The 27,779-nt window shown below is 42.4% G+C and overlaps 1 protein-coding gene and 1 long non-coding RNA gene across 4 annotated transcripts in view; both read right to left on the bottom strand.

Annotated features, from left to right (window-relative positions):
- The window catches only part of MAGI3 (membrane associated guanylate kinase, WW and PDZ domain containing 3), a 73,261-nt gene that overhangs the window by 44,782 nt on the left and 700 nt on the right, over window positions 1-27,779 (bottom strand). The window lies entirely within an intron of this gene.
- LOC308183218 lies at window positions 688-27,779 on the bottom strand. The gene is made up of 2 exons (XR_013942344.1): window positions 23,223-27,779; window positions 688-22,227 (listed from the first exon to the last, which is right to left on the bottom strand). It is a non-coding gene; the product is annotated as an uncharacterized lncRNA (long non-coding RNA).

Here is a 27,779-nt window from a genome sequence, read left to right on the forward strand (position 1 = left end):
GTGGGGTTAACATGAAACGTGTATTTCAAAAAAAATGAGAGCTGATGAGAAATGCTGGTAATTACTGGTGGACAACACATTCAATTCATTATTTTTCAACGAATGCTATTTTTTCTTTTGCACATCTCATTAAATCTACAGACATTCTCAGCCTGTGCATGGTTTCCGTGAAATGACAGCAGGCATCATTTTAAGTTTGTTCTACGTGATGCACTGGTAGCAAAAGCATAGCCTGATACATTGTCTGCCTTGCCTACAGCATTAAGGATTTTTAAAATGAAAATCCTTTGAGTGAAGAACTTCAAACTTTCAGATGCCAGCTTCAAATATAATATTATCAGATATAATTACAGTAATACATTGCACACACACAAAAATCCATTAACGATGGAAATAGAGTCAGGAGAATTACAAATGGGTAGGCTTTTCTCTGATAACGCCAAGTATTTTAGTGTAGCTATTATTAAATAGGAGAATGGCAAAGCACAAAGAACTGTACAGCTGTTTCTGATATAAGATCAGAAACTGAAGGAGATATGAGTAGAACTCAAATGATTTAAAATAATGAATGGGTTTCAAATAAAATGCAAACATAACCATTTCCTTCAACTTAACAGTGGGGAAGAAAAATGCAAAAAGAACTTTCCACAAGAGAACAGTTTGACCTTTTACATAATGTATGGAGACTTTCTTCTCTCTTTGATTTCGTATTTTCTTTAAAAAAAAAAAAAGCCCTGAACAGATCAACAATCTTTCACCTATTTATAAAGATTTGCTCTTATTTGAATACATATTTTAATTCTCTATTTTTCTCAAGATGCTTCCCACACTTTACTGGGAGGCAGCATGTATCACACATCATTCATGGGAAAGATAGAGTGTTTTACAACTTTCTGAAACAACCACAATTCAAGAGAATTTGCTTTTAATTACTGTAGGGTAATACCTAAAAGCAAAGACGTACATCTTTCCTACTGCTCCCAGCTCTCAGAACAGTATTTTGTATTTTGATACTACAAGATGGTTGCGGGGCAAAAAGTCAGTGGAAGAGTTTCTGTGCGGAAAGTCACCCCTGAGATACTGCTGTTCATACACCAGATTAAGCCGTACTTGCAGGTCAGCAGGGAAAAACCATGATTCTCTCTGGCTACTGCTGGAGCTGCCCTTTTCCCTCGCCTCCAGCACTGCTCTGCTTGTTCCTGTCCTCATTTTTAGCAGTCCCCACAGTACTTCATCTGCTGAAATGGCACATGATTTCCATCTCAAATAAGATGCGTTCGCACTGATGACAGAAAACAAGAATCCAGATAAAGTGCCTCTGTCACTGTCCGGTTTGAAACAGAGAAAAGGACTTACACGGATATCCAGAAAGATCAATGAACACAGCTTGAGAGCTTGAAACACCTCACAATGCAAAACTTAGATTCGCAAGATCTAACTACGCTTCTGAAAGACAGAAACGCAAAGCGTGAGAGATGGCAGGTTTTTGACTTCTCCACAGAAGGTGAATACAAGGCACAATTAGCAGGACAGAATGCGATGCGCTGGGGGGATCGTGCTGCTGATGAAGCCTGTATGGTGACACTGCACAGGGCTGAAGCATATTAAAGGAGCACGCCACAGAAACGTAATGGGACATCACAACAACTAGAATTGGTAATACACAAACTTGTTCAAAAATTTTATAATACTGGGTTGTACTAATAATAGCACTGACTACTTTATTAAGGCTTCCTAATCACACACTCAATCTCTTGCTGAGTTTTAATCAGTGCATAAATGACTACACCTACAGAGGCTGTCTGGCAGGAGTAGTATCTGTCGCTGCTACTCTTATACTGTGAGCTACAAAATCAGAATCCTCTGTAGCTGTTAGAGGTTATAATAATACGTTAAAAAATATAAAAAATAAAATAAAATAACCCCCCACCCCATACGCAAAGACAAGCACCCAGACAGAAGTGAATTTCCTCAGGATAGCTGTGGCTTGTTTTTCCCAATTTATAAACAACCTGCCACTCATTTCCTTAAATTTCCAATGTGTGGGGTTTTAGTATATTCACACTAGAGAAAATGATTTATTGAGACTGCAAGGAAACAATTTGCTCTGGAAAGCAGAGTTAACATACACAACTGAACAGAGCGTTGTCTCAAAACTGTTCTAATGCTAATTCTTCCCTTTGATAACCTGCAGCTGATGTGTAAATTTAAAGTTACCAAGCACTTAATGAGTGTTGTTTAAATAGCCCACCCTAAGAAAGGATTCCAAACAGGGCACTTTTACAGGTTAACCTATTGCAGCGTTGGGCAACAGCTGTCTGCCCTGGTGTTTGCCCTAAGTGAGCGTCACATTTCACATACAGACATATATATAACATACCATATCTTATTGCTTAAGCAGCGTGAAGTTCTATAGAATGACACATTTCAGTCATGTCCCCAAAGAAAAATGTCCTTGCAGCTGCTCTGTGTTACACAAGCGATTTAATCTGTTTGGGACTTGGCATTGTTTTCCCAGCAGAAGGGTACATGTTCACATGCCAAGACTTTTTTTTTTCCTTTTTTTTTTTTCTTCCCAGCGTGCTCTGATTAGAACTTATTCAAATAATATACAGGCTTATTTTTAGCCTGCTTTTCATAGGAAGCAAGACGTGCAATTATACTGTGCATAATTTCTAGGCCCACTAACCTATTTCAGTCTGGAGATTGGCGGAGCAGAGTTTGACAGCGATACCGTGTTTCTGTTCTCCTGAGACACAGCAAACCCCTCCGGTGACTCAGCACCGCAGCCAGCAGCAGCTCGCCGCAGAGCTCGCCACTCGGCTCCGGCCGCGAGCAGCAGGGCGAGCTCCCTCCTGCCTGCCCTCAGCCCGGAGCCCACGGCAGCCCGGGGACACCAGACCCATCCCAACGTCCCCGCTTCACGTCGCTTTAACACAGCTGTTCTCGTTGAGAGCCCAGTCCATTTCCACAAGCTAGCTCATGCCGCTTACGTTTCCTTGTTGAACAGACAGCTCTGTCCATACCAACTCGGGCTAGAGATTTGCTCTCTTACCACAAAAAAACTATTCGCGTACAGTTCAGCTTTGCACACTGGGATCAGATCGGCCACAAAAAATGAAGAATCACCATGAACCGCATCCAAAACTGGCATTTTTCATCCTCTCAGCTTCCTCTCCCTACTGTCTCCAATTGTTCCTCACTCATCACTGACCTTTGTGGAGCAGAGCCATTTACACAATTTTTTTTTTTTTTTTTTGAAAAGACAGGGATAGCAGCTACCTTATTTTCCATCTGTTACACTCTGGTCTTCTTCCTCACTTTTAAACCAATAAAGCCCATTTCAAGCTATGTGTACCCAAACCCCAGGGCCAGGGGGGCAGCGACTGCAAGACTGTGAGCACTGCCCTGGGCTCGGACAAGCGCAGAACGGGCAGGGTCTGCCTGCCACGCACCCACCACAACTCATGTGGCAAGCAACAGAGCCGCAACGCGGCTGATGGGAGAGAACTCAATCTTCTCAGACAGGCTTTTCAAGGAATTCAGGAAATCCCAGCATTTCAAAGCACAGGCTGTGACATTCCCTAAGGATAGCTGCTGCTATGCCAGAGAGAGGCAGTGCAGCAATAAATTCAAGCTCCAGAGAACACCGCGGTGCCTCGCTGCGCTCCCAAGGACTCCCAGGAATTTAAAAATATCAGCGTTAAGTTCTAGGTCAGCCCTCCTCTGCATCAAATGAACAAACGTGCTGTGGTCACAGCCGTATTGATTACAGACATCTCAAAGTTTAATTGGAAAACAACAACAACAACACCTCCCACAAAAAGCTCCCTTTGTCTAACGTGTACACTCAGCAAAATCCCTTTAACTCCAGATGTGCACTGGCCATTACTAACACTAATGCCTGACTCACGCACATTTCACATTTCTCTCAATTTTGGAACTGAGGGAAGCGTTATTCAGTCTGCCACAGCAACTAAGGATCAGGATACACCAGCGTGTACTGTAACTCTTGGTAAGAAGCGAAGAGCATCTACCAAAGCAAAGTCCCTACAACCGCCCGGAGACTGAGCATACGGAAAGCCAACACGCGCTGCCGCAGGAGTGAAGGCTGCGAAGTGTTTCTTATAGATGTCCTCTTTTACATAAGCCTGGTTGGAAGGAAACAGGTTTGTGTTTCTCACAGATTGTTCAACACATTTCTCTGCAAAAACAAGCCGGTTAGAGGAAAGTATAAACGGTGACATTTTAAAGTTCTGGCATAAACAGCACTGCAACTTTTAGATTGCCTAAGTCATACCAATTTCATAAAAATAAAATAAGAAAAAGACTTCCTCTCAAAACACAACCTACAAAGCAGCATTTAGTGTCAACTGTAGTTAAGTCAAACCCGTAAGGAATCCAAAAAGACTTAAATTTTTTTCCCCAGAATGCCTCTGCAAATGTACTGAACATCCACTATCTAGCTTTATTGCAAGTGTATCCAAACCACACAGTGTTACTAACAGTAACCTAAAAGACAGAAAAAACACAAGACCTACCAGCATCTTTCAAAATACTTCCAATCTGGGAAATAAGGCAATTCTCTCTTTCACCTGTATGCAGACTTCAGCCACGAACACTTTCCGTCATTTCCTCGGCACCACGTCTATGGGGGAAGCTGCAGCGGCAGAGCCAGGAGGCAGCCCAGGGCCCGTGCCACCAGGCTCACCGGGGTCTGCTCCGGTTCAAAGCTCAGCCCCGGAGCAGCCACAGCCACCCATCACCCTCACAAACCTCACCGACTTCATTCAGTGAACTAGAATTTGTTCTAACTTAATTTTGAACATCTTCTGCAAGGAAAATTGTGTTTATGATCTTAACAGCATGTTGTCAAAGTAATCATGTAAGGAAAGAACATTTCTCTATGCGTTGATCCTTGTGCAGTGTTAAAAATGAAAGGAATTTATCTTATCCCTCACACAGTATATCCTATTATCTCATCACTGTTCATTTACTATGATTTATTTTCAGTTATGGCACCCAGGATTTTCAATTAAATAAGAAATACTGCTTTCTCTGGAAAGAGCATGCAAGAAGAGCTAAATGCCAGCAAAGAGGACCTGCTCAGCTTTTGGGATTCCGTTGCTTTCTAGCAAAGTACAAACAAGAACTGAAATATGACAGACTCCTAGCTCATCCTAGCACAACACTTCCCTGCAGAAGTCCAACTACGATGCAAGGCGCAGATCGGAGCAGTCAGCCCGGTGCAATTACACCGAAGGTGCTGACTCGTGACCTCCAAAGCAGGTCGGGAGCAGTGCACATCATTGCTGCTGACAGCTACTGCCTGTTCAGAAGAGCCGCCAGAAGCGACTCCACACTCGCCTCCGCAGTTCGGCCTATTAACTGGAATTACTAACAAACGCAGGCAGGTGATACAGCCCTACTCCCTCCTGCCACCCACCTGTGCTGCGGGAGAGGCGAGGTGAGGCAGATACCTGGGGTCAGCTCCTGCCGTGAGCACCCACTGCCAGCACCCGCTGACAGAATCGCGCTACGGTGAGGTCAAAGGGACCCGACCCTGCAGATCACCCGGGCTGGCCCCCTGCCCAAGCAGGGTCCCTTAGAGCAATTGATTCAATTTAAATCTGTACCTATGGAAACTTCCAGGTGGACTGTGCACAGGACTTCAGTGCAACATGCTCAGTATGTCTGATTCACAAAACCACACTCCGAAAACATGGGTTAATTCCTTCATTTAACTTTAAAATCTAAAGCACTCTCCTCCCATAATCTATTTGCATGAAAACACATCTAAAGATCAAGCAAATTGCCAAAGTAGCTATTGTGGAATCTCATTTGTTCCTCAGCACCGCTGGACAATAACTAGAAGATATCTGCAATAGCAGAAGCCAAACACAAGCTAAGAAGGACCAACAGTACTGTGCTGTCACCACTTGATTTCTGTGCTTCTGCAGGGAGGAAAATTAAGTTGTAAGTAATTACGCAACCCATTAATACCACAAACCACACAGCACATTAATTATGACATTTCAAAATACATTAAAAAATTAGAAAATGCATATTTATTCTAAACCAGGATTTTGAAGTTCTCTTCCACAGTTATTCCAATGAAATGCTCAAATTTAGCAGTATCTTAACCTGGCATGTCTGGGGAAATGCTGACACTAAAAACCATACCCTCTGAACAATGCAAACAAAAGGCTCTCTCCTTTTTCTAGAGAGAAATGTAATTCAGAACTAACATTCAGAGATTTCTGTAAATACTTCTTCAACCTAATAAATTCCCTCATACCCAACTGCTAAAAAGCAGTGTTATAGTTTCTGAAGTTGCTTAAAAGCAACTTACAAGCTTGCTATAAATTTGCTCTCCAGACTGTTATAACCTGTGATGAGTAACCCGTGAGAAAAACAGGTGCAGGGGGTAAAAATGGAAGGGTGGCAACATTCATAGACTAGCGCAAACTAAATCATTTCTCTAACGAGAAATAAAAGGCACTGCAGAAAAAAATATTCCAGAGGACAGACTACTGTACCTGCAGCCACAGCTCTGCTATATATATAGCCAGAAGGTCGTAACGATCTTTATCTTCCTCCTTCACACGCGCTCACCCATATAACAATGGCAACACGGACTTCACCTCAAACTTCACAAGTTAACTTCAGGTGGCTGCCTGTCTTTTTGTCAGTTCCTGTGTTTGCTGGTGTTAACTAAACATCTTTACCTAACAGCAAGTAAAAACTCTACAGTACTTATTTTCCCTTTCTCACAGTCACTCTGTCATTCAAATGAGGATGCACCTCATGCTTAGGAAACAGAAGCGTTACGTTTTACTAACAAAGGGTTAAGGACTTTAAGTCAGTTCAACTGACCTTGGTATGACTTACCCACAACAGTCAGCTCTTCACTAACACAGATGGTTGAACTGATGCTGCCAATGTTTTAAGCTCAGAAAATGCTTTTAATTTTTTTTTTTATTATTATTATTATTATTTCCTCATGCTGTGTTTACTGTTTTACATATGCCTCTGACTGCCAAGGAATTGTTAACTAATCACCATGAGATTCATTTTGTTAATGCACAGCTGGGTACTTGGTCATGCAACATCTGCTTCTCAGCATTTCTGCTTTTCCTTATCTATTAGGAGTTACTAAGAAAGCAGCCTCAACAGAGCATGTGAAAGCTGAAAGTGGTAAATGAGTTTATCAACAAATGGTGATTAATATTGGAACCTTCGGACTACTAATGAGTGCGTGTGTCTCACAGACTGAAAGGACTAACTAGAGCAGACAGACAGCAGGTAAGAGACATTCTCATTACCCCCTCCCCAGGCATTTATTTGAGGTTACTTCAGCGGAGGAGGAGAGCACGAGGCAGAATCGTGCAAGCTGCCCTCCCAGCAGCGGCCTCACGTTCCCGAGCAGTCTCGGCCGCAGCAGGTGTTGCACCCGCAGCCAGCGGCAGCACCGTCGGACGGGCAGCGCCAGGACGAGCCGCCTCGATGATGTGCCTGCTGCAGAGTGTGGCAGCGGCTCCTCTCCAACACCCAAGCCCCCTCAGCGACCGCCGGCACGGCTGCCTACCTTACAGAATGTGGCCCGCAGTGCTCAGCGACTTTGAACAGATTTAGCTGCTGCCTCTCATCTGCGCTTTTGCCTGCTAAATATTATCAAAAGAAGCTAAAAGAAAGACCTGTAAGATTTCCAAAGGGAGACTTTTACCAGATAATCTTTTAAGAAGTATTTCTGCTATAAAGTTTCAGAACATCTGCAATTTGAGAGACTGGCAGATTAAAAAGGGCAAGTAACCCATTCATTAAAAGTATAAATCTGGCTTTAATAAACAAAACTTATGAACATTAAATAAAACTCACTCTTTCATTACTACCTACGTAACCTTCTAAGCACAGACGCAGATCAGTTCTACAGAAGATTAAATTCTAGCAAGCTGTGTTAGCGTTCGTTCATTTATAGAGGGGTCATTCTACATAGGAAACATGGTACGAGTGTCAATTATTTTTATCTTCAGAACAAACTTCCGCTACTTGAAAACATCTTTAAACTAGAACTACCTGAAGAAGAGTGGCTGAACAAAGACAGCAATTTCACAGTAAGACAACTGTCACTTTCATTTTTACCTAGTGCTTTCTATCATAAGAATGAGGCTATGTAAGTCTTATACAACCTAAACAATCTGATTTTAAAAGGTCCTTATCACCCATGACTGTAGTCAAATACAAATAGCAACATATCACCTCACTTACTGGCAACTTCCAAGCCACTCATTCTCCCTTCTTTGTGTACAATAAATGGCCACAAAATTGACGTAGCAGCAGTGAACAAGAATTAAAACCTAAAGAAGAGAACAAAAAAAAAACCTGATCTCTGGCAGATATCTAAAATAACTGTGTGAATGATTATCTACTAGATCATCGGTGATCAACTTTCACCAGTTGATTTCAGTTTAATTTTTGCCTCCAGAAGTTCTACACATGGTAGATGTCTTAAACAAAATAGTAATGCTTGTATAGACTATGCGACAGGAAGGGTCATTCAGTTACAATCATAAAAGTTTCACATTGAGAGAGCTTAGCTCTTGGATTGTGGTGCATTCAGTTCGGGAAGCTTGCCAATCATCGTCTTCATGCAGCTGTCTCCAAAGGCTGGACTCATTTATATCTGCTTAAAGAGCTCACTAAATTCAAGACTGACACAGAAATGGAATTCTCATAAGAAAGCACTTCAAATAACAAGACAGCTTTGAAGGCAAAGCCAAATCTAATTTCTGTTCTCAATTCACAATCAATCAGAAGGCAGCTATGTATATACACCCCAATAGGAAAACCAAAACTGACAGCACAGTAGTCTTTTCCTATATTTATTGCATCATTTGCTTTTCTGTCACCCTTGTCTGACCATATAGATTCTGGAGTAATCTCTTTGAAATGCTTTAGTATTGCCAGAGTACGGTCTTTCACAGAGCAGATATTTCTGCTACCCACAATAAATACTTATTAAAATGCTTCCTTATTCAGAGCCTGTACATGGTACTTTCAGATTTACTTGCACTATTTACTTTCAGATTTACTTGCACTATTTTCTCAAGACAAATGAACTCAAGATTAAAATAAATAAACAAATAAAAATCAGCCTTGAATTGTGAATGCTCCAAAGGTTTTATCACCTCTGGAAAAATTCCATTGCCTGAACCTCATGCCTTGCTGATCTCTCCCTCCTGTCAAAAACGGACAGTGTTAAATGCAGCCTCTTCAGTTGTACAATCCCTCCAGACCATGACCTTAGCACCCAGGCGTCGCTTTGGAGCAGCCAGTCAAACAGCATGGCAGAAGTGGGATTTTGAGTTTGGTCTTGAAATGAACAGAGTCAAAAGAGCACTGCCACCTTTATTAGAAATGCCAAACTGGAGGAACTGCCGTAACTGCTTTCCAGCTTTAGTTGACCTTTAGTACCAAATTTGCATTTCAATCTATGTAATATCTATTTAAGCATGGCAGAACTACAGAGAAGAACACGGAAAAAAAATCCACAACTATCGCCACCTCCATAGGCCAGAATGAAGTGAAATATTAACAGCAATCCTCAGAATATTTCCTGTAATTTCAGTAATCCCTTCAGAGGTTAATGGGCTGCTCTTTCTTATTCACTCTTTCCTGACAACGGTTGTTTTCCAAAGTTTGTAGTGGATTTCTGCTGTATTTGAAACACTTCCACCTGGCTCTATCCTGATGTCAGTAAAAACATTCTGAACCACCATTTATCTGCGAGACTTCTCAAGATGCCCCAGAGCTGAGGCCCGACGGCCGCAGGCAGCCAGGATGGGCAGGCAGCGCTGTGCAGCTGTGCCCGCACCTTGACAACGGCTGAGGAAAGGCAGCCAAAAGGGACACAATCATAAAGCATTAGCAGCTGCACCTACAAGGTGAAAACAAACCAAATACACCGGGTGAGATCCTGTTTTCACTAAAGATGGCAGAAGCTGCACAGTAAATCCAAAGGGGCCAAAAGCTCACCTCTCCGTTTTGGGGTCAGGCCGCCCAGCACGACGGGCCCATGGGCGCAGAGCCCAGGCCTGGCTGCTGCCCGCTGTGCCGGCTCACAAGGCCTCACCCGCCTCGGCTCTCTCCAAAGGAACTCATTTTCCCTCCTCCGAAGCAATCGAAGGTACCAAGAAAGGTACAGAATTTGGAGGTTTATTTATATATTTCTCTTCACAGAAGTCAAATAACTCTTTGTGGGCCTCTGGAGCAATCTAAACAGAGTTCCCTGTCCCCTGTTTCGTAACACTGACACGTGTGCCACTACTTCCCCAATACAGTCACTCTACTTGACAGGTTTTTTCCCCTCAAAGGCTGTAAGAAATTTCCATCTGTTCACATACTTAGGCAGAAAATATGCAGGAAATCCAAATAAGATGCAAGAGGGTAAATACAGTTTTTACCAGAAATTAATACACTACCCAGATCAAAATCTGCCAAAAGGACAAGTCCTGATGAAAAATACCCAAAAAACTGCAAGTTGCCATTTTATTTGGCTGTAGAATGAATTTGATGCATGAAAACAAAGACTAAATGCCAGCCTGCAAGTTTAAAAGCCATCGACCTGGGCAGTTACACCAAAGACGTGGGACAACCTTCAGGCAAGCTCAGCAGGACTTACTTTGGGCACAGAAACCACGGCTTCAAAATGGCAACAGCTTTAGGTCAGGCATTTTGCAAGACTAAGCAATGCCCCAGTAAGTGCCCCAGAAAACACCCTACCTTTCTTCTCCTAACAATTTTCTCTTCCTTCCTAATTTTACTCATCATATCGATTCATAATCAGGGAGTAGTTGCATAGCTAGTACTTCCTTGTTATTAAACAAAAGCATTTGAATTCCAAAATTCACAGCTCAGTCCCTACTGGCAGCTATACAGAAACAGCAAAGAGAAGAAAACAGATGTCTTGCTGTTCAAATAAATAATGTGCTGAAACAAAGACTAGCTTTTCTTTGTCTGCCAGTTTAAATTCTTAATAAGAATCTAACTGGGCTTTCCTGAAGGCACTGTCAGAACATGCAGGTGAAATCAACGCTGTATGTGTTTGGTACGATGGACATCAATATATGCTGCGAAAGCTCAGCACCTCTTTACACTGTGCACAGTGGAGGGGTTTACTGTGTCAGGAGGAATATACCTGAAAAGAGGCAAATGCCTAATTTCTTACTGTTATAAAAAAATCCATGACCGACACATAGGTTAAGAATAAATTTTAAAGTGCAATATTTCAAATATCCTCTGCTTAAACAGCAGATTTTATTTTTATCTCCACATAGTTATTAAATATAAGAAAATCTGCACACCTGGCATTTACAACCTCTACTTCCAGGCAACAGCGAATACTAAATCTTTCGAGATCACTGCAACTTGCCAGAAGTAAGGGCCCAGTGCATGTCTGAATTCTAAATTCCTCAGGTAAGATTCAAATTTTTGTCAAAGACTGCCTTAAAAAAAAAAAAAAAAAAAAAACACTTCCTCATTATTTTTTTTAATTCTACATCTTTTATATATTCTTTTTTTTTTTTGCTATGAAATGCTGAATATTGATTTTCCATTTTCTCTTCATAAACTCTTTTGCAGAGTTTCTTGGTTCTGTGTAGGATTTTTTTTTATTGTGGCTGTCTTAAAATCTCTCTCAAAACATCAGGTCCCATACTGTGGGTATACTTTACTAAAATTCAGTTTCAAAAATTTTGAGGTACTAAAAAGCTAAAAAAACAGCAAGCCTTTAAAACTACTTTCCCATTTTCCCATAATGATTAATTCTGGAAATAGAAAAACTCGTCTCTCTCCTCTGTTTTTAAACAAACTTTAAACAGTTTTCTTATGCTTAAGTAATAACTGTAAATACTGAACAGCATAGAAGTTACCATGCATGAACAGGCATAGTTTTCCTTTGCAGTTTCCTTAATATCCAACATCTCTGAAACCCTACAAACCAGAAAGAGCAACAGACCTCTTAACAACATAGTTCAATTAAGAAAAAAAAATCAGATGTATTTGCCAAAAGGCAACAAATAATGATTTCAGAACAAATTGTATGCCCCCTGAAGGTGATTCAACAAAGCAGAAATTGATTTAAGTCTTTCTTTTTTTTTTCCTGCACTTCACCCAGTGCAAGAAGAAAAACACAGAAAGAACTTCCTCGGGTAAAAACCCTTTTACTGTTCCTACAGTATGACATTCCACATTATGTATCAGAGATTGATGACTGAATGGAAGAATATTCCATTTTAGTAAACTCTTAACTTGAAAGAAAAAGCAGAGAACGGTTGGTAGTTTCTGAATACTTGAAAACTTCCCTGTGGATGTACTACACACACTCGTGTACAAATACAGACAGATAGAGAGGTTACCAAAAAAAAAAAAAACAAAACAGGATACAGTAGCACGGGGCTCCTCCTGGCCCCAGAAGGGACCACCAAGATCCCTGAGTACTCTGACAGATGTGCTACTTGCATCAGTCCTACTCCTCACTGTCTGAACAGCGGTCTGCTCCCAAAGGCCAACATTCAGATTCTTGGACCCTTCAATTCTGCAATTAAGCATCCCCTCACGCTCATTCCGTCTCTCCTTTGTTATTTGATACATATTTTCTTAGCCTAAGACTTTTTATGTTTATGGTCATCTTCCAGGACTATAATGTCTTCCCTCACACTTTTCAAAAATGTTGAAATAATTTGATTTTACATAGCATTCAGCACTATATATTAAATAGCAGCCCATTCACAAGCAATTCTATAAACGTTCGTGTTTGTTCCTGAGCAGCGTAGTTCCATGCCTATGGATGAACCAGGAGAAAACCATTACTTTCCCCCTTCCTAACAGACACACTCATGTTGCCATTTTTTTCTTCTGGAATTTGTGCTAAAATCAGAACTGTTTCACAGCTAATCACAGTTTATTAAATCAAACCAAATTACAGGCACAGTACTAGTGATCTCCAGTCACCAGAGAGCTCCAAATCTCAGTAGATAAGGAACCATCTGAATAGCACAAACATTTCTGATGCTCTTTTCAGAAAGGAATTCACAATTCCAATGGCAGACGACTAACACTGGGAAGCAGCTTTACTTCACTGATTCTTCTGGTGGTTGTCCTGTAACAGCATCTGCTCTCTTTAATACAAGAACGAGAGAGGATGAAGATTTTCATTTAAGCAAGTGTCTTCCAGTACCAATGTTCTCTCAAGGCTCTTATATGTCTATGATCACAAATAGATTCCAGTTTCCCTTGGATCTCACATCAAGTTACTTCAATTTACATTAGAAAGGTGGATTTTTTTTCTGGTAATTTCTGCTGGATATTGAACTTGAGTTTACAGGTACCATAATTTCCGCATAATAGTTAGGAATTTACCCTCTTCAAAATGAAGGTAACACAGAAAGTTCAAAATTCACGCAAACAATTTTTCTAATAGAAGTAACGCGATAGTAGAAATTCTATAGTCTAGGAAACACAAGCAGAAAAAAAGGCCAGTGTGCAAATGCATTCATTATCATATGCAAGCAGACAAAAAAGAGATCTAATGCAAAGTTAGATAAAGTGCCAGGAAACATCAAGCAATTAATCACTACATGACCGCTACATGACCAGTATTAAATTAAGAACTGTGCAAATCACTTATCCATGCTCATATCTAAAAAATGTACTAAGAACGTTGTTACAACAAAACAAGTTATCTGTAATTTACAAATATTCATTACTGAAGGTTCAAACCACAAATGTGCATGTTCCACTAAACCCAAAGCAGACCCTGACACAGACAAGGCCTTATAAATATCCACCTACGGGAAGACACCAAATGCAACCCGAGCTGTAACCGCAGTGCACCTAACCAGCTTTTCAAACTGCTACACTTCACTCATCATTTCATTTACATGCGAGGTTACATGTGGGTGACACAATGCATCTGTACTAGTGGGCTGTAGATTACCTAAACTCATATTTATATGATACAGAGACCCTGAGGCAGAAGACAAGTAGTCCACCACTCTCCCACTGCCTTTTGCAAGTTATTTACAAAGGTAGAAAGATTAATATGAAAGATTCGTATTAATCAGACACCAAACTAAGTGGCAGCAACGGTACCTTAAGGCTGAATAGAAAACATACCTTTTTCCCTTACGTTATTCGGTAGCACAGTGACAAAACAGAGAAAGAAATTTAGAGATTTATGCTCAAAACCCAGAACTCATTTTGAATCCATACACTTTACATAAGTTAGAAAAGATGTTACTGGCTCAGGGAGATCCAGATGTCCTGAAATATTTTGGAGAATGGAGCACAACAAAAAGATATAACATGCAGTATAATATAAAACCATACAGTCCCCTGCAATTATTCACTGTTTTTATGAACATTAAGTGTCCTACCCTAATGAATTCATTTAAGTGCTAGTAACATCTCCTAATGGGCATTAATTAAACTTTTCCAGCACCTCTACCTTCACTGGAGAACAGTAATTACTCACTGCTGTCCTACAGAGAGGGAAATAAAATCCACAAGATTAGGTATTTTTACACTGAGTAAGTAGGGCAGACAGGAAAGCCTGCAGTTCAGAGGCAAATTGCTATAGTCAGTAATTTCACTACATGAGCAATACTTCAGGCCTTGCACTGAGAAAAACAGTTTTCCTGCTGCCCTTCAGTGAGCCACAAACTAGGGTTTGATAGCACATCGGTCTGTCAAGGACATAACTGTCCATCAAAACATCACATAAAACAGTTGGCCATCATCCCAGCTTTTTGATGAAGTTTAACCACAAGTCAGGTAGACACGTCAACCTTTCATACCTATCAATGAATACATTTTAAAATTATTTATAAATATAGCATATTAATACTTCTACAGTAAGTGATTTAAAACAGGAAAAAAAACCACATACATGAGTAGCAGTTGAAGATGTCAGATCTTGAATAATGGACCAGAGTAATTTTTATTTATCCATACAAAACTGTTTTACACAACAGGGACTAGCTCTCAACCTGAAATATAATCATAGCAATTTTGTCTTCAAGCTTAGGTCATTTGTATTTTTTGTCATATACCAAATACATTGCATTAAAGCTCACATTACAAACATTATCTTCCAAAAACATTGCAAATGTGAAGCACGGTCAGGGTAATACAAATTTCAAAATATTACTCAGCAATGGAGTGACACAGCTTTTTACACATGGGCACTTCCACCTGATGGTACCCACAGCACCAAGCTGTTTTCACAAACACAGTTCTCCCAGCATCAAAGCATTTACAATCTAATCTCACTGCAAAGAAGATTAGTGAAATTACTGAGCAGTAATAGTTCCAGCAACAGAGGTAAAAATACTTCACTGGCACTTTTGGTCAGCTGATTTCTGAGGAATTCTTTAGACCAATAAAGGACAAAACAAGCCATTAAACATCATTCCCCTGGATTAATGTGGGACCCTGCTTCCCTCTTACATAACGGGATTTTGAAATTCCTCTGAAGTACATGCATTAGGAGGAAATCGTCTCTACAGACCTAAAACTTTAGGGCTTAGTTATTTCCTGATAGTTTTGTGGTTTTAGAGGAAATAAACTGAACGTTAATCCTCTTGGATTTAATGAGTAGTGCCAGCAAACTCTGCTTCTGCCTGTTAGCAAACCTTCAGCCTGGGAGAAGGTCACTGTAAACTTGGCCTATAACCAAACCAAAGTTGCATCTATTGGCAATGAAATCTTAAAGACAGGGGGAAGGCTTACGTGATTTGGGTGTTCTTGTTCTTTATTTCAGCAAAAACTGTGTCAAAATTATTTAAAAATTCACCTATGTCTAGACTTTTTCATACAAATCACTTAGCACAGTAGAAAAATACCTCATCAGCATGCTGACTTACACTGAGCTCAAATTATTTGTCAATGGTTTTATATATATATATATATTTTTTTTTTTTTAATAATTTCAGAAAAAGAAATAACTTACATAAGTGCATCTCTGAATTCAGCTGCAGGATGAAGCTGGTAGGCCACCAGCTGTGCAAACATAAGAAATGTGCCAAACAGAATAAACCAGCCCTCATTCCTACTTCGATTGTATTTACGTTGCGATCTTCCACTAAATCTTGCAGGAAAAACGAAAATTTATACTGAAGCAGGCGCTTTTGCTTTCTATTTTGATCTGTTTTCCTGCTTAACGCTCACTGAAGTTTTACTCTTGACACTACCCACCTCCTATGCACTTCTTCCTTTCAGAATGCAGTGTATGGGCAAGACACTATACAAATGACTTTTTCTAAAGACTACTACAAGTAGAGCAACTATTTAAGATAAAGAATGCCTTTTAAAGGGGCTTTCTGTACTGAAGGAGACAGCGAACCAGCTAGTCATCTAAAGATTAGCTACACTTCATTTTGCTATCTTTAACTTTTGTTAAAAACATTATGCAAAACAAAAGCACAAAGTTGCTCATCAGTTGCTTTGTCTATTTCTTTTTAACTTTTACTACTAGTCTTAACCACTACAAGAAGTTTATTTTCCAGGATCTTACACAAATAATTTATTTGTGCTTAACACTGAATCAGATTATTTTTTTCTTAGGATATCAAAAAGTAGAACTGGTTTAATTATCTGGTTTCTTCCAGTAGCCTGATTTCATGAGTTAAGAGAACGTTGCAGATCCCCTAAGATCTATTTAATTGCAGATCCAAATACCTTGGGCCATGTTTTAAACTCTACTGGGACCACGTTGGTCAGTCGTTAGCGGCCGCACCACTCTCCGCTACAGATGCTCGGCAGGAGGGGTTCTCAGCTCACGGCCACTGAAGACTGAGACTCCCTGAGTGACTCTTGCAGTGTTCACAAAACGTTTCAGTAAAGCAAACAGACCGAAAAGGGGCTTAACTTTGCTATACGAGATTTGGTGACACTAGAAAATAATGAAGAACCCACAGAGATGAACAAGTTGAAAGTTGCTGCTCTAGAGCAAACACACTTTCTACCCTAAGATTATTTCCACTAACAACTTAATTTGATAAACTACATCACCATATCAAGCCGTAATTAAGCAGCTACTTCAGATGGAATTTTTCTTCTCATCTGTTCTTTCATCATCAACATGAAAGAAGATTTTTTTACAAACATGTTTCTTCTGGCCAAGCACAAAACTGCTGCATATTTTACTGGGCGCCGCTCCCATCTCCACGCGGGCAATCTGCTGGCACGGCAGCGGCGTGTCCGACCTGAGTGCTCCTGGCTGCAGCTGAGCCGGGGCTCGGGCAGATGCTTCTCGCCCCAGCACAAGCGCAGCATTTCCACACCACGTTCCCTCTGCACGCAGCAGCGCAGCACTCGTGCCCGCGCCCCGCCTGCCACAGGTTGAGAGAGACGGCTTTGGAAGACCCTCCGTCCCACCTCCCCGCACCTTCTCCAAGGCGAGGGGAAGACGGCACCTGGAAGATGCCCGTAGGCCGCAGCTGGATAGGATTCCAGCACAGTGCTGCAGGGAGAAATCGGCAGCCACAGACCCACAGAGGAAAAGCCCGGGGCTGGTCACAACAGCCACCGCAGGCCCCAGTGCAACCACCCCTGATTATGCCCACAGAACATGCAAAAGCTGATGAACCTTTCAAATGGCGAGCAGATGAATCCTGGCAAACTGGTCTGCATCAAATCACATACTATGCCCTCCCCTGCATACTAAAGCAGTCCTTAATAGAAGGGACACAATTTGAATCCCAAAATGTAACGAACGCTGAAACTCTCTCAAAACACAACTGTGAAATGATCCAAGTCCAAGGGAAATGCAATTTTCCCTAAACGCTTTGTCAAAATTCCTCTGACAAAGGCACTGGGGACATTTCAGTAGAAACTCAGCTCTAAATCTATTCTTCCATATTTCTACATTCATAGCCTGATGTGCAGGCTACACTACCAAGTATCTATAGCTGCTTTCCAGGGCAATTTTTGGCAGATGACTGCAGAGATCTCCTGCCTTACATTGTAAAATCCAAAAGGGCCTTCAGTGTTCTTCATAGCTCATAGATAGTGGCAGACGTTGCATACCTTAAACTGAATTTGCTTACCAGAAAGTAAACAACACTGGAACATACCAGCCATTCATTTTTATTTCCATGACATGAGATCTTTATTCAAATTTGCACTACAAAGAAGTGAAATGTCTAGTGGCCAGGCTTAAAAATGCACGTGGGTTGTTTGCTGGGTGGGCAAGGAGGGGATCATGGTTGTTCTTTCAAGTGACTTCAACGTTTAGTCTGTGATGGATCTTAAATCAAGAACTTCTAGAAGTGTTTTTATGTAAACGCATAATAGCCTGCGGACAGCTACTGAATGTTGCAAACCTACAAGCCAAGAATACGGGATGGATTAAATGTCACTCAGATTCATATTTTCCAGATGCAATAACATGCATTTGGTTAAACAATCATTTAAGAAGGCTAGTTTATTTAAAAAAAATAATAAATCCAATTTCCTATTCTTTACTTCCTGTTAGCAAACCTCACAAATCACCCTCAGAAACAGGCAGGTCTCCACCTGGGGTTGCCCTCTCCGCCACAGGACCGGCCACAGTCTTGGGGCAGTTGCCAGAAGCAGCCCTGCACAGTGCCCCCGGGTGCTGCGAGGCTGCAGCCCGGTTCGTGGCTCCTGCAGCAGCACCACAGCCGGGCAGCACCAAGGACGAGGAACCGGGAGGTGAACACCTGGGGCCTGCTGCAGCCCTGGGGCCCTGCGCCCAGGCTGCCCTTGCCCCTCAGCCCTGAGCAGCTACAGAAGGCCCCTCCAACAAAACCAAGGTGGAAGGATATCACATCCCCACTTCACCCAGGAAACCTCAGACACACATATGAATGTTGAGGGCTGCGGTGGTTTCTGGGCGACTCTGACAGACATTTCTGTGATCCAGCCCCAAGACTTGGGGAACAGGTTTTAAAACATCGACACAGAAGCAGCCAGGCTCTGCTCTCTGCTCAGTGCACTTCAAGAACTTTACCCAGGCACAGACGTGTCCGTATGTGTGGGGATCCCACAAGTTTCTACAGCTCCCACTTGGCTGACAAAACGAAGAAGTTGTGAATAACAGTGCATGGGAGGGAAGTGTTCCCAAGTCTTCACTTTGAAGAGTAAACAAAGCAGGAGATATACAGGAATCATAAGAAAAAAGCTAAACATCTGTGCCTTTCTGTACAGTGTTCTGAATTAGCATGTACAAGTCAGTAAAGCTGTAAACGTTACAAGGCTTAGCCAAAGTTCAAACAATTACTGAATCTCGATGAACCCTACTTCAGTGGCTGCTCTAGGCACAGTAACACCTGTAAAAGCATTTTCTGTTATCACCAATTATTTGCTGTCGCTTACCTCCTTCTATTTGTGTTGCGAGAGGAGCAACAAACCCCTAGTCCTGCTCTTCTACACTGCACGTTCCCGTTCCCCGCATTTGTTTCCTTCATGCTCTGTTTCCACCCTTCTCTGTCTCACGGCATAGGGCTTTTTCCACGCGGCCGGCGATCCTTTTCTTCTCATCTCCTCTACCCGTGGCTATCTGCGGTGAGGCGAGCAGTCACCCTCCGAGCGCCCCATGCTCCGACAGCCGCTCGCGCCTTGCTCCGGCCGTGCCCCTGCCAGACCCAAGGCGCCCCACGGACATGGGGCTGCTGCTGGGCTCCTCCGAGCAGTACCGGGCAGATCGCGGCCCGGCCCGGCCGACCGAGCACACCACACACGTAGGAGCTTTCTGGCAACCGCTGCTGTAGTAAGCCTTTGGTTTAGGTTCTCGTTAGGACAATGCTAGTCTGGATTTATAAGAAAGCATTTTCTCTCTTTCCCAGTGGAGTGGGTTCAAGAAGACAACTTTAGTAATGGGTAATTCACATACAATCACATTAACCTCATGGATTGTCTTCACCACCTTTTTGAAAGAATAATTACCATGCAGGTAGAAACAACATTTATAGACAGCCATACCAAAAAAAGAGGATAATTCTGATACTTATATAGCATCCACAATCCATATTCATAATACATCAGCTGTTAGTCTGATTGTATTTATTACCAAAAGCCAGTAATGAAGCAGCACTGAAGTAGAACACAATAAAAATCAATATTCAAGTGTACCATGATCTGACAGACCTGGAATTCAAGTTTTACTTTTTTAATACAGGTAACTGAAGAGAGATGGTTATCCAGAGCTTAAAGGAATTAACGCATTACTTCCATATTGTAAATTATTTTCATGAGATGAATCAACTTACACTAGCTAGACTACTATTCAGCAACTGAAGAGCGACACAGGATTGATAATAAACACACTAGTGATTTTCAATTTGAGGAAGTTACATTCAATTAAAAGCAGCCAATAATTCACAAAAAAATTACAAGCTCATGAGACATACATATTGAAAAATAGCTTCAAGCAAGCATTTTTGACAGCTCACTCGGAGAAAGCCCACTGTCGTATCTAAAAGCCTTGGTGTGCTTTGCAAATGAAATTACATTTCCACATAAGATCATTACTTTAATACATTGCATTTGTATATGACAAAAGCACGGTGACATAAGTTTGAACAAAGGATTGCTATGATTTTATTTCATCTTGAAAGCTACACCTGAACTAAATCACCCAAATTCGCATCAAATAGCACTGATGCAAATTAGTATAGCTTGTACAGAGGTTTTGACTAGTATGGAAAAATTAAACTCCAGTGTCCCTGCACTCGCAGCACCCACAGTAGCAACCCCTTTCTTCCCTCAGTGCCTTGACAACAATCTCCTTGTTACCACGCAGACGAGCGCCCTTGCTGGATTACTCCCCTTTCCACCAGAAGAATACGCTCTTGATTTTAAGACTGATGAGCTTGGAAGCCAGCCCAACATATTCAGCTACTGCTCGCATGTCACCTGGGAGCTGGTCCCATTCCCACCGCAACCCACTAAGGGCCCAAACCAGAATAATTCAGCACAGACTCTAATACCCATCAGCAGCAGAGAAGGTGAATTATGGAGAATTCTGGTTTCGAAGACTGGTATAGCAGATCAATACAAATCTGCAGTCTTCCCACTGCATTTCCTCTCACCTCCTGTTCAGCTGAACTAAATAAGGAATTTACTCTCAAATACAAAGTGCTCATATTTTTCTTAATCCAAATCCAGTACTACCAGGAATACCATTGCCTTAAAGAAGAAAACTGTTCCCATTCAGGGAACAATGTGCAATTTAACTCACAGTCCATGAACATTATAAGATATTTCTTAAAAGGAAGCATCTTGAATTAAAAACAAGAACCAGAAGAATGAATTCAAAAGACTTTAAAGCAGAGCAACAATCAAAACTAGAGTAATTTTTTCAGCTGTCAATTTGAATGCATAATCCTTTTTATATTTTTAAGACATTTTAAAGAACAATATCTTGAAGCAGATGTTATAATAATAAAGGAGCATGGTGCAAAGCAAGTTAAACAAGCACAGCTTGTTTATTTTGGGAAAATTCTAAAATGACAGTTTTGTTTTGAAGCGCCTTCTAAAAGTAAAAAAAAAAAACTTCTTTGAAAAAATTAAGGAAATTGAATCTTCTAAGACAATAAAAAGAATAAAAAGACAGCCATTTTCTACAACTGACTAGCATTTCATTAAAGCCAGCCAGGAATTCAAGAGCAATACTTAGACAAGAACTATGAAGTAATCTGTAGTTGAAATCACAGCTTCTAACAAAGATTCACGTTTTATTTCATTCTTGGCTTCATTCACATAGAAAATAAAGTCTCCTGCTATTGTAGAATAGTGGCAATGGACAGTTTCAAGGATTTCAAACAAGTTAGTTCTATGCCAACGTGTAAACCTAAGCTGCTTTTCTTTTTTTTTTTTAAAGGAAAAAAACCCTCTCCTTATTGCAACCAATAAACATATGTGCAAAAACTTCAATCAAAGCTGTCTACCTGAATAAGAAAATTTTCCTTCCAGGAATAACTGGAATACAAGTGCTCAGTTGTTCAGTTCTAGTGTAATTCCCATGCCCCACAAGGAGGAGACAGGGACACTGGTGGCAGCTTTGAAGCTCACAAACTGGGAGAGCAGACGCTGCGCTACCGGCTCCTCCGCCAGCTCAAGGTAAATGCTGGTCTTACTCTGTGCTGTTCTGCCAGGTCTCTCCTGAGAGACATCAGCGAACAAACAGGGAACAGAATGGCTCTCCTGAAGGGAACAAAAAAGTACAAATTAAAACCATGGTGTTAAGCAGCACAGTAGCAAAAACCACATGAGGCCTCGTTATCATTTGAAACTAACACGCTAAGAAAGAATAGAATAATGAGAGCCAGTGAAATCACAGTACTTATTGCAGTGAGATTTAAACAAAGGAGCATGTGAAAGGGAATGGCAGCACGTTCTATGCCAAGAATAACATGTTTATATAAAGATGAATAGGAGAAACAAGACTACAAATTACATACACATACTAATGCTAATACCAATCCCTTGGCAAGCGCTTGATGGTCCCCTGCATCCACACACCTGAGATGCAAACTAAGAGCTTTTAGTGCAAGGTGGCTCTCGCAAACTGCTACGTGATGCACCATTGCTCTTGCCAATGCTGGACGAAAGTGACATCGCCCAGCTGAAAGTTTCTTATTCAGGTTTCTTTATAAAGATAGCACATCTGTCTTCTGCCCACTTTCACTAACCTGAGATACCCTACACATTTGTTATAGGGAACAACATGTATATTTATTTTTTATGTTTTTACCTCCAAGTGTGGTAAAATGAATCAACCTTTTCTTTTTTATGGGTCTTTCTCAAACAGGAGGGACCGTTTTTCAGACCAGCACCCAGAAGACCACTGCCCGGTGTGCACGAAGCCTGAAGGACCCGAGCCGACTTCCTCATCTCCCCGGACTAGCACAGTAACACACTGGTCTGTTTAATCACCAAGCTGGCCTACTGCCAGCTTTCAGAGAAACACAGAATTAGGGTAATGCCTTTCCTCAGAGAGGCAAAATTATCCTAGTGTGTATTCTGATCTCTGTTTTAACACGGCACATTTAGAATTCATCAGATTTTGTGAAAACAGCCTCTCAGTGCTGTGTGCGCTCCTCTCTGCCTTAATTGCCAAACATGCAAATGTTTACCCCCACACAGAGGCTCAGCGCCTACCTCAAGCACAAAAGAAAATGTAAATCAATCTTACGTACTCAGCTGCAAGTATTATGTCTGAAGCGCCGCATCCTGGCCTGAGTCACTGCACTGTCATCTCACGCCTCCGGCTTCAGGGGAAGGACCCCGCGCACAACTGGCCTCTGAACGCTTCCCTCCACTCCTTTTGGTAACGGGCACTTCACAGATTAATTACTACACAATTTCACAGTCACGTGAGAAAATGCATCTTACTGTTTTCTGGTAAATCTGTAGTAGACTTTGATCCGGAGAGCATTTTGGTTAGGTAAGGCCTTGATATCCTCAAGATTCCTATATCCTGAGAACGTTACATGATTTAGTGAAAGATATTGACACAAAAACCAAATTAGTTCGGTACCGAGAACTTCAGAGTTCTACATCCACCCGTCGGTCATCTCACTGTCTGTACAAACGCATCACAAGCCAGAGTAAAGCAACAGACCCGAAGCCGCAACGGACATCGAGAGGCTGCGGGCTGGCTGAGTGCACGCAGCAGCAACGCGCCTTGGCGCCGCACCGGGGGGCAAAGGACCGAAAAAGATCCCATGATTGTGAACGGGGAGGTCCTCCAAAAGCCCCATCTGGTAAAAAAAAAAAATATATATCCTAACCTGAACTGAACTTACTGCATATGTCAGAGAATCCCCAGTGGAGGTCACCGATAATGCCCCCGCTGGAGAAAAAGTCTTAATCACAGCTGAAGCTGTGACAGTCAGCTATGAAATAAACACATAGGAAATCAAGGTTTAGTAGTTTCAGGAGCACCGAGACTTTAAAAAAAAAAATAAATCAAAAGATAGTCTGAAGGGGACTTTTAATCATTTGGAAGCTCACTGCGTTTCTTGATTACAGACCAATTTAGTTACAACAGAGTTGATATCCGTTCTCCAATAATCAAGGGACAAAACTCCACAGGGTTTGGAAGTGGAAGAGCAGCATGACTCTGCTTGTTTCTTCCCAGATGCTAGTTACATGAAACCATAATAATTGCCACAGAGTAGCTTTATGCATCGAAGCTCCTTAGTTTGGAAGGAAAGCACATTCCTTCCTACATAGTATCTGGCAACTCAGGCTCCAGAAGGAGGAACTTGCAGATAACCAGTAATGCTTGCTGCTTTACAACTTTAAGTCTGCAACCTACTTTTGATGCATTTTAGCCACCATGCTGCCATAAAGAAAAAACGCATTCAAAGTGAGATTGTTAAGTATTTTAGCAAGTAAGCTCAGCTTCACGTACAAATATTTTTCAGGCTAAACCTGAATGTCGCATGCAACCAGTCGGTACATTTACAGGATGAGCTGAGCAGTCGGAAAGATGATGGACTGACTTACTGCAAGCAAAATGCTTCGGTTTTTCCATAATGCGAATAAAAAAATCAGAAACAGTGCCAGCTGCTTACAGGGCTAATACAAGTACTAATCCAAGTGACATTGGACAGGGAAGGTCCTTGAGCCACCTGGCAGCCATCGTTTGGATGCACATAAGCAGGTGATTAGCTTGAAACCAGCATTTAACAAGTGTGGCTAAAATACAGATGCGCTCATTATGATGAGCCTGCTCATGTTAGCACGCATGCACGTACACACAAACACCACGTAGCACAAAGAGCCTTACTGCTCTGTACGGCCGTTTTTCCTCATCTGATCAAGATGACCAACGATACAAAAATAACAGCACGGTTGTAATCTCAAGCACCAACTAGAATGAAGCAATACCTAACTTTCATTTGAACAACTCCAATCCCGACATCGGTCCAGGAATACTGGCAGGAAACTCGAGAGCAGCCTTCCTGCAGGCCTCACTGCACGGCCCCTGCTGCCGAGGGGCTCCCAGCCCCAGGGCTGGGCATCTCCCACCGCCTGCGGCCCCGGCCCAGAGCGTGGCTGTGACACCAGCACTGAGCCCCGGTCTGCAGCACACTGGTCTTGTTCTGCTTCACGAGGAAGAACAGAGTGAGAGGGAAGGAAGAACTTCATCAACAAAATGGTCCTTCATTTGTGATGTGCAGTTAACAGATGGTGTTCAATTTAGCATTCATATCTTTCAAGTGTCTTATCAAACAAGACTAAACAGCATCTTGAAATTTCCATTTTAAATTTTCTATGAGATTGCTAGAAGTATCACAGACAGATTTTACTGCTGTCAACTAAAGCTGTTGCTGCCTTCAACGAAGGATGCTCAAAATAAAGCACACGTCCAGGCTCCTGACGTGCTGTCAGAGGCCACTGGGACACCTGCACCAGATTTCACCGAGAAGATGGAGCCAGCTCTCAAACACTGAGGTTGCACTTCTAAGATGTAGATGTAGGCACCGAGCATCAAGGCCTCACACTCTCCCCAAGATCAAGGGATGAGGCGACAAATTCCTCCCTGCCAGGCGGGCGGCAGCAGGACGCGGCACGGGCCCGATGCAGAGGTCACCCAGAAGCAGCGCGCTGCCTGCCAGAGGCTCTCCCTGCCTTGCAGCGCATTCGAAAGACAGCATTTGGGGCTGGAGAGTAACATGGAACACGGGACCTTAAGAAGTCTGGCAACTAGGGTCTCTGAGAATTCAGCCATCCCACAAGCACCACACACCACCGCCCCCACAGCCCCTTAGCCATCGGTGCCCGTGGAGCCACCTCCACCGTTCGGGTCAGCCAGCTTGGACCACCCCGGGGCCGCTGTGGATAGAAGGGAAGCCAAAGCCAGAGTCGTGGTGCTTCTCTGAGAACGCCTTGCCAACAGCTCTCATCACACATGCCCTAATTGGAGTACTTCCACCGAGTGCTACTGTGGCAATTGAAAAAAAAAAAAAAGCAACAAGAAAAATAGTCTGCTTTAAAATACCGCATTTAAGGACACTGAGTCTAACACCGAAAATGACTGCCAAAATCATCTGATGTGGTAAATAAGCTTGCAATATGTTCTAGTATGGAAAAACTGCTGGATCTGAAGCATGAATTTGATTTGTTCCAAAAGTTACATAAAATCAGCATAAAAATGCTACTTCTCTTTACACAACTCAACCCAGTGTTTAGTGCACAAGCCCAGAATGACTATGCCTAGTAACACCGGTCTTTGCAAGACACCAGCAGGAGTTTCCTTCTGCTGAGAAAACCGCTTCTACCTTTTAGCCAGTTCGTAATCCCCAGGAGAATTCTGCTCTCACCTTCCACCAGCAACACCGGCACGCAACAGCTCCACCCGCACCCGATTCAGTGCCTGGTGATACCTCACCGAAAGCCTGCCCGAAAACCCAGCTACACCAAATCACGTCACTGAACCAGCTGGAGAGCCTTTGAAAGCTAAACGGACTTCCTCCCACAGAAAGAACATACACTACTCACTACGCAGCGTTTATTCACGCGCCCGGTACCTTCGTTCTTCACCATGGCTTTAGCCAGCGTGCTGGCATCAGCCATCGGTGCTGCCGGTTTGCTGGAGCCCAGCACCACCGTCCAGCGGGCACCATGCTCTTCACCTTCTATCCCTCTGCTCCACAAACGACTTAAGGAACAGAACCACACTCCTGTTTAGTGCCTCACGTTTACGACTCCTAAGGAGCATCATCTGGCTCTGGCAATTTTCTGCTCTTCATTGCATGCATTTATTTCAAATCTTTTCTGCCAGTTTTAACTTGAAAGTTTGAGACATCTCTCTGTTACGGAAAGTCCCAGTACGGGAATATCCCATTTCCCTCCACAGTAAACACACGAGAATTTCATTTGATATTCTTAATATGGTTTCATCTTCCATTAAGGTTTTTTTTTTTTAAAAAAAAAAGATTTATTATTGTCTTGTCTTTAACAATTTGTTCCTTTATTTATTCTTTTATTTAAATTTAGCTTGCAGCAGTTTGTTCTTTTCTAGTTTCTTCATTCAGACAGGATTTCCAGTTTTTGAAGACAGACATCTCTCAAAGCCTAGCAGCCTTCTGTAGGTGCTTTTAGGTGCTGCAGGTTTCATTTTTTTAAACAGGCGATACACATCAAGACTAAGTGCTCAATCTCCGTAGCAAAGATAACTTTTAATTAGCGGTCAAAGGAGGAAACTCTGATTTAAGATACGTGTTACCCAGAGTCAAAGAGCAACCCGGGTGTTATGAAAGAAGCACAGAACAGGTGTTACACAGAGAGGCTGTAAAAGAAGTGTTTCAGGTTTCAGCCACTGAAATACTGCTATCGGTTGGGATTCAGACAAGAACAGTTTTAAGACAGCTTCCGCAGAACGCATCGAGCTCACCCCTGGATTGTGAGCAGGAAAGCAGCAGGTCTGCAGCTCGTTACGCTGTGAATCATTAACGTGTGCGATCGCAGGCACTGGTTAGCGCTCAGCACTAACCTGACGTCTGACAGACGCGTTGATAAACGGGGCTTTAGCAGCGCGATCTGATGTCACTCATTAACCGAAGCGCGCTCAGAATTAACCCGAACCCGCGGGGAACGCGAGCACGCGGACCAGGAGCTCCTCCTCGCCCCCCGCTACCGCCGGGCCCCCCCCGCCTCCAGCCGGGCCGAGGGCGCCCGGGGGCCGCGGCCCCGTCCCGCCGCGCTCCGGGAGGCGCCGCGACCCCGGCCCCGGCCGCGCCCCG

Source organism: Anser brachyrhynchus, assembly GCF_964034855.1.
Source record: "Anser brachyrhynchus genome assembly, chromosome: 27".
NCBI lineage: Eukaryota > Metazoa > Chordata > Aves > Anseriformes > Anatidae > Anser > Anser brachyrhynchus.